At 38.6% G+C, this 6,999-nt stretch overlaps 1 protein-coding gene across 2 annotated transcripts in view; it reads left to right on the top strand.

Moving 5' to 3' along the window:
* The first annotated feature begins 303 nt into the window (after positions 1–303).
* Positions 304–6,999, top strand: part of LOC127639045 (muscarinic acetylcholine receptor M2-like) — an 82,017-nt gene continuing 75,321 nt past the window's right edge. Inside the window, exon 1 of one of the 2 annotated variants that reach the window (XM_052120869.1) lies at positions 304–401. The gene's annotated coding sequence lies outside the window, so the exon portion shown is untranslated. Of the gene's footprint in view, positions 406–6,999 lie in introns of both variants that reach the window. The other variant, XM_052120868.1, reaches the window with a different exon arrangement.

Here is a 6,999-nt window from a genome sequence, read left to right as displayed (position 1 = left end):
ACGCATTTAAATCAGTAGACGCACGTTTTCATGTAAACATCACACGCATCTGATCTATAACAGTTAAGACAATTGGAGGAACGAATTTGGCCATTTTCCTCATTTAAAACTGGCATATACTACCTGCTACACGCGCACAGTAAACTGGAGTTATATTGATGAATGACCCCCTCCTTTGCCTCAAATGCGCGAGTGATGCTGGAAACGGACCTTCTGCGTCTCCTCCCCTCCCTCCTGCTCCCTCACTTCTCACTTATACTCTTCATTCGCGTTCACCCACGAGAAGAGCTCTGACCGTCCAACATCATGTCCTCAGACGTCCAGCTGCGTGACCAACCGGACCGACTGAGATCCTGCGACCGGGAGAGCAGACACCCCGCCGGCGACAGGAGCGACTGAGAGTAGGTAGGCATTGCGCTTCTTGTGCGTTAACATGTTTGTGTTATTTGGCAATTATTTAGGAAAAATCTAAGAGCTTTTTATAGCATTAAATATGTAATGCTTTCTCAAAGGCAGCCAACAAATGCCCCAAAATGAATATGCAACCAAAAAGCGCCCGTGAATATCAGATTTTAATAAGCCCGCTTTTGGAACTTGGACTTTTAAAAACGCAGTGCTGAACCTGTTGGATCATTTTGACAGGCTATTTTAACAATGTTGGGTAGTTTTAGTGAACCCAAAGTATAACTGTGCGCGTTAATCAAAGGAACCCAAAAGGAAACGTGGATTAATCTCGCCGTTTCTGAGCTGTTAAACTTGATATCTGTGCCATGGATGAACTATTAAACTCTGATTTTACGCTCGTTACCCTTCACACTCACTCATCTATGAAACTAACTTTCAGACTACATCATTTGCATCATTACAACATCAAGATCTGAGCAGAAGGAGAGAGTTGGGCAAAAACGGGCACATTCGGTCTCCGTTTGCGCACCGACTGAAGTCTAACGAGACTCAACGCACTCAAATCAACCCCAATTGTTCTGGAAAATCTGGCTTCAGTGCACGAAAAACATTTCAGTTTCAGCTTTAACTAGAGAATGAGTCCAATAGTCTAAATACATGAGCAGAGTGCCTTTTCATTTCTGCGTAAAATGTTTTGCGCACACAACTATGAAAACATTAAGAGACTTAAGAGACCCACAAACACACTAATTACTCGACAGACTCATTATTATTATTATATGCATTATTATATGTGCATTAGTAATAATAATAATAATAAGTAGTAGTAGTTTTTGTTGCATGAACTGAATCACGGATTGGGCATGGAGAATGGCGGTTCCCGTCAATTAGTGCCATACACAGTGTTTGTGTTGGGATAAATGATTCATATCTGATCATGATGTGATGGAGGGGCTTTTGTGATCATTTAGAGCTCGAGTTGTTCTCTGGTTATAATGTTATGGAGCAAAAATGTTGATCAAACCAACACAAATGTTTCAATTTGACTCAAAAGTATGGCAGTGCCACTTTACGCACTGGAGCGCTGATAAGAGCGTCAATATCTCCAGCGTCAGACCCATTTTATTGAGCTTTACATATGAAATGGAGACGCAAAAACAGCTCCATGACCCCGAGCTGACCACATAATGAATCATTAGTGTCTTAAGAGCCTTATAAGATGACCAAACAAATGCAACTTAATCAGGGACTTGTCTCTAAAGCATTGCGCAAATATTTGGAGATGAATTAGGCACAATTAATTAAAATTTCCTTTATGAGTGCTCTGAGGTTCCAAATAAACTCTCAAGCAGATGCATTTCTTCTATTGCTCTGTGCGTGGATCAGAACACGCGCGTTGCATCAATCAGGCTTCTGCGCTCATTGATAATCAATGCGCGTCACGCTGGTCGGTGCTCGCGGGTGTTTTTAATTCTGCTGTTTTTAGTTGTGGCAAATATTCCAACAGACCAGATGAAATACAGATTCACTCATTAATGGTCATAACTGAAGTATTGATTTATGTGTTCATAAAATAACTGACTATTGCACAGGACACGCGCAGCATCTATTGATTATCAGTGATGCATTATTGCGCTGTGTGTTTCAGTTGTGTGTTGATTCAAAGAATGTATCTGCACGCGCTGAAAATCAAATGCGTGTCTCATTACCTGCGGAATCAGGTGCATTTGTCGCACGTGGGGCTCGCCGCTCTGTTGATGTGGAACAAATACTCTCGAAATGAGGTTTTATTGACGGTGGGGAAGTTTGAGCGTCCTTTGGTTTGGTGCGTTCTGGTCCGCTTAGAGCGCGCGCTTGAGACGAAGAGGGGCGCACGCGCGGAGATAGCCGGTCACGCGCACAGGTATACTGACAACGCATCACCAACAAAGAGTTGTTGCTTTTAGTGCATGTCTGTTAGCTTTGAGAACATTAAATGCTAGGCCTAGTGTACTCCTTAAAGATGACAGAAGAGACTTTAAGCAGATATTCGCATTTACAAATGATAGTCTTATTCTCACTGGTAACCAAAGGATGGATGACTCATTTTGTAGCTAATGCAGGGTGCTTATGCACATTTTTGTCCAATAGCATGCTCTCTAGCAAGAGAATGTCCCTCCCCCTGCCAACGCCTTCCTATCAGAATGATCATAAATACGAGTTTACTACTGTTGGAGGCGAGTACACTTTCTGTAGGCAATGATAGATTTTATACTTTTTTCTAAGCAAAGCTATCTTGTTAGTGCTTGCCATTTCGATCATATATATGTAGGTATATCAGCAACCATTTGATGCATATGGTACATTTATACAATGATAAAATTCATGTATTTGACCAAAATTCCTTTGTGGTGTATTATGGTGTCAAAATAAGAGTTCCCATAGAAAACATAATGCTGTGTTCAAGTCTTCCCAAGGAGTCGTTCTTATGATGTCAGAAGTCGTAAATATGATTAGTAAATATTAGTTGGACTGAATGAACCAGTTTTGCAAAATGACATTTGTTTCTACTGACAGAGACAGATTTTTTTAGATCTAATGCAACAAACGTGAACCTCCTCCACAGTTGAATATAAAGTGCCTCCATTGCTATCTAAATGTCTCACCCCAACTGCCAGTCCAAATAGGAAATATGCCAACACAGGAAAGACATGCACAGTGACAAACCATTTCATGGGGTCTTTAAATACTAAACAAGGCCTGTTGCAACACTGAATGCCTGTCCTCTCTCTGTCATTATACACGTTCTCATTTTATACATCTATTTTAAGGTCTTTCTTGGTTTGGTTGACAATGGAGTTAAGCTGGTACAGAAAAGACCCAATTACCTCGGATGTGTACACATCAACACACAATAATAAGCATCACATCTGCTGCATGAGTGAATGAATGTGTACTGTATATGTGTGTGTGTGTGTGTGTGTGTGTGTGTGTGTGTGTGTGTGTGTGTGTGTGTGGCCTTTTCAGAATGGCATTGTTTGTATTTTCTAAATCGGGCCGCCAAAGTCTTCAACCGTTGATGGACACCTTCCGGCTCATAGTGAGGGCATAAAGCATCCGTGCATTCAGTCTGACCACTGACCTGTGTGTTTTTGTTGAGGTTGTGTTTGTGTTTAACAGTAGTTTGAATATGTTTAATGTCAGCTTTAGGGAGGATGTGTAAGAGTAGACAGAGAGTTGTGTTTAAAGTTTATACAAGTTTATATTATAGTGGTGTAAGTTTATGGAAGTGTGAGTCTGTGGTGCTGTTGTAGTACTTAACATCTATGTGATGGTGTTTTGGTAAATATTGGCTTTGAAAATATGTTTGGTGGTTGTGCTTTGGTATTTAATGGCAGTTTGAATGTGTTTGGTATATAATGTTTATGGCCATGTGTTTTATGATGGTGTAGTGTTTAATGACTGTGAAAGTGTTTTGTGTGTAAATGTTTTATGGTAGTGTTGTGGTGTTTAATGACAGTGTAAAGGTGTTTTGGTGCATATTGTTTATGGGAATGTGTTTAAAGGTAGAGGTGTGGTGTTTAATGACAGTGTAAAGGTGTTTAACAACAGCGTAAAGGTGTTTTGGTGCATATTGTTTATGGGAATGTGTTTAAAGGTAGAGTTGTGGTGTTTAATGACAGTGTAAAGGTGTTTAATGACAGAGTAAAGGTGTTTTGGTGCATATTGTTTATGGGAATGTGTTTAAAGGTAGAGTTGTGGTGTTTAATGACAGTGTAAAGGTGTTTAATGACAGTGTAAAGGTGTTTTGGTGCATATTGTTTATGGGAATGTGTTTAAAGGTAGAGTTGTGGTGTTTAATGACAGTGTAAAGGTGTTTAATGACAGTGTAAAGGTGTTTTGGTGCATATTGTTTATGGGAATGTGTTTAAAGGTAGAGTTGTGGTGTTTAATGACAGTGTAAAGGTGTTTTGGTGCATATTGTTTATGGGAATGTGTTTAAAGGTAGAGTTGTGGTGTTTAATGACAGTGTAAAGGTGTTTTGGTGCATATTGTTTATGGGAATGTGTTTAAAGGTAGAGTTGTGGTGTTTAATGACAGTGTAAAGGTGTTTTGGTGCATATTGTTTATGGGAATGTGTTTAAAGGTAGAGTTGTGGTGTTTAATGACAGCGTAAAGGTGTTTTGGTGCATATTGTTTATGGGAATGTGTTTAAAGGTAGAGTTGTGGTGTTTAATGACAGCGTAAAGGTGTTTTGGTGCATATTGTTTATGGGAATGTGTTTAAAGGTAGAGTTGTGGTGTTTAATGACAGTGTAAAGGTGTTTTGGTGCATATTGTTTATGGGAATGTGTTTAAAGGTAGAGTTGTGGTGTTTAATGACAGTGTAAAGGTGTTTAATGACAGCGTAAAGGTGTTTTGGTGCATATTGTTTATGGGAATGTGTTTAAAGGTAGAGTTGTGGTGTTTAATGACAGCGTAAAGGTGTTTTGGTGCATATTGTTTATGGGAATGTGTTTAAAGGTAGAGTTGTGGTGTTTAATGACAGTGTAAAGGTGTTTTGGTGCATATTGTTTATGGGAATGTGTTTAAAGGTAGAGTTGTGGTGTTTAATGACAGTGTAAAGGTGTTTTGGTGCATATTGTTTATGGGAATGTGTTTAAAGGTAGAGTTGTGGTGTTTAATGACAGCGTAAAGGTGTTTTGGTGCATATTGTTTATGGGAATGTGTTTAAAGGTAGAGTTGTGGTGTTTAATGACAGTGTAAAGGTGTTTAATGACAGTGTAAAGGTGTTTTGGTGCATATTGTTTATGGGAATGTGTTTGAAGGTAGAGGTGTGGTGTTTAATGACAGTGTAAAGGTGTTTTGGTGCATATTGTTTATGGGAATGTGTTTAAAGGTAGAGGTGTGGTGTTTAATGACAGTGTAAAGGTGTTTTGGTGCATACTGTTTATGGGAATGTGTTTAAAGGTAGAGTTGTGGTGTTTAACAACAGCGTAAAGGTGTTTTGGTGCATACTGTTTATGGGAATGTGTTTAAAGGTAGAGTTGTGGTGTTTAATGACAGTGTAAAGGTGTTTAATGACAGTGTAAAGGTGTTTTGGTGCATATTGTTTATGGGAATGTGTTTAAAGGTAGAGTTGTGGTGTTTAATGACAGTGTAAAGGTGTTTAATGACAGTGTAAAGGTGTTTTGGTGCATATTGTTTATGGGAATGTGTTTAAAGGTAGAGGTGTGGTGTTTAATGACAGTGTAAAGGTGTTTTGGTGCATACTGTTTATGGGAATGTGTTTAAAGGTAGGGGTGTGGTGTTTAATGACAGTGTAAAGGTGTTTTGGTGCATATTGTTTATGGGAATGTGTTTAAAGGTAGAGTTGTGGTGTTTAATGACAGTGTAAAGGTGTTTTGGTGCATATTGTTTATGGGAATGTGTTTAAAGGTAGAGTTGTGGTGTTTAATGACAGTGTAAAGGTGTTTAATGACAGTGTAAAGGTGTTTTGGTGCATATTGTTTATGGGAATGTGTTTAAAGGTAGAGGTGTGGTGTTTAATGACAGTGTAAAGGTGTTTTGGTGCATACTGTTTATGGGAATGTGTTTAAAGGTAGAGTTGTGGTGTTTAATGACAGTGTAAAGGTGTTTAATGACAGTGTAAAGGTGTTTTGGTGCATATTGTTTATGGGAATGTGTTTAAAGGTAGGGGTGTGGTGTTTAATGACAGTGTAAAGGTGTTTAATGACAGTGTAAAGGTGTTTTGGTGCATATTGTTTATGGGAATGTGTTTAAAGGTAGAGTTGTGGTGTTTAATGACAGTGTAAAGGTGTTTAATGACAGTGTAAAGGTGTTTTGGTGCATATTGTTTATGGGAATGTGTTTAAAGGTAGAGGTGTGGTGTTTAATGACAGTGTAAAGGTGTTTTGGTCCATACTGTTTATGGGAATGTGTTTAAAGGTAGAGTTGTGGTGTTTAATGACAGTGTAAAGGTGTTTTGGTGCATACTGTTTATGGGAATGTGTTTAAAGGTAGAGTTGTGGTGTTTAATGACAGTGTAAAGGTGTTTAATGACAGTGTAAAGGTGTTTTGGTCCATACTGTTTATGGGAATGTGTTTAAAGGTAGAGTTGTGGTGTTTAATGACAGTGTAAAGGTGTTTAATGACAGTGTAAAGGTGTTTTGGTCCATACTGTTTATGGGAATGTGTTTAAAGGTAGAGTTGTGGTGTTTAATGACAGTGTAAAGGTGTTTAATGACAGCGTAAAGGTGTTTTGGTGCATATTGTTTATGGGAATGTGTTTAAAGGTAGAGTTGTGGTGTTTAATGACAGTGTAAAGGTGTTTAATGACAGTGTAAAGGTGTTTAGGTATATAATGTTTATGCAAATGTGTTTTACAGGGCTGTTATGGTTTATAAACAACAGCTTGAAGCTGTTTCAGTGTATAGTGTATATGGGAATGTGTTTTTTACGACGCTGCTGTGGTGTTTAATGACAGCATGAAAGTGTTTAGGTGTGTAATGTGTATGGGGAATGTGTTTGACGATGCTGTTGTGGTGTTTAAACAAGAGCATGAGGGTGTTTTAGTATATAATGCTTATGGAAATGTGTTATACTAAGCTGTTGT

The sequence above is a fragment of the Xyrauchen texanus genome, chromosome 47, assembly GCF_025860055.1.
Source record: "Xyrauchen texanus isolate HMW12.3.18 chromosome 47, RBS_HiC_50CHRs, whole genome shotgun sequence".
Taxonomy (NCBI): Eukaryota; Metazoa; Chordata; class Actinopteri; order Cypriniformes; family Catostomidae; genus Xyrauchen; species Xyrauchen texanus.
Note: the sequence above shows the minus strand (reverse complement) of the source record. Positions and strands in the feature narration are given on the sequence as shown.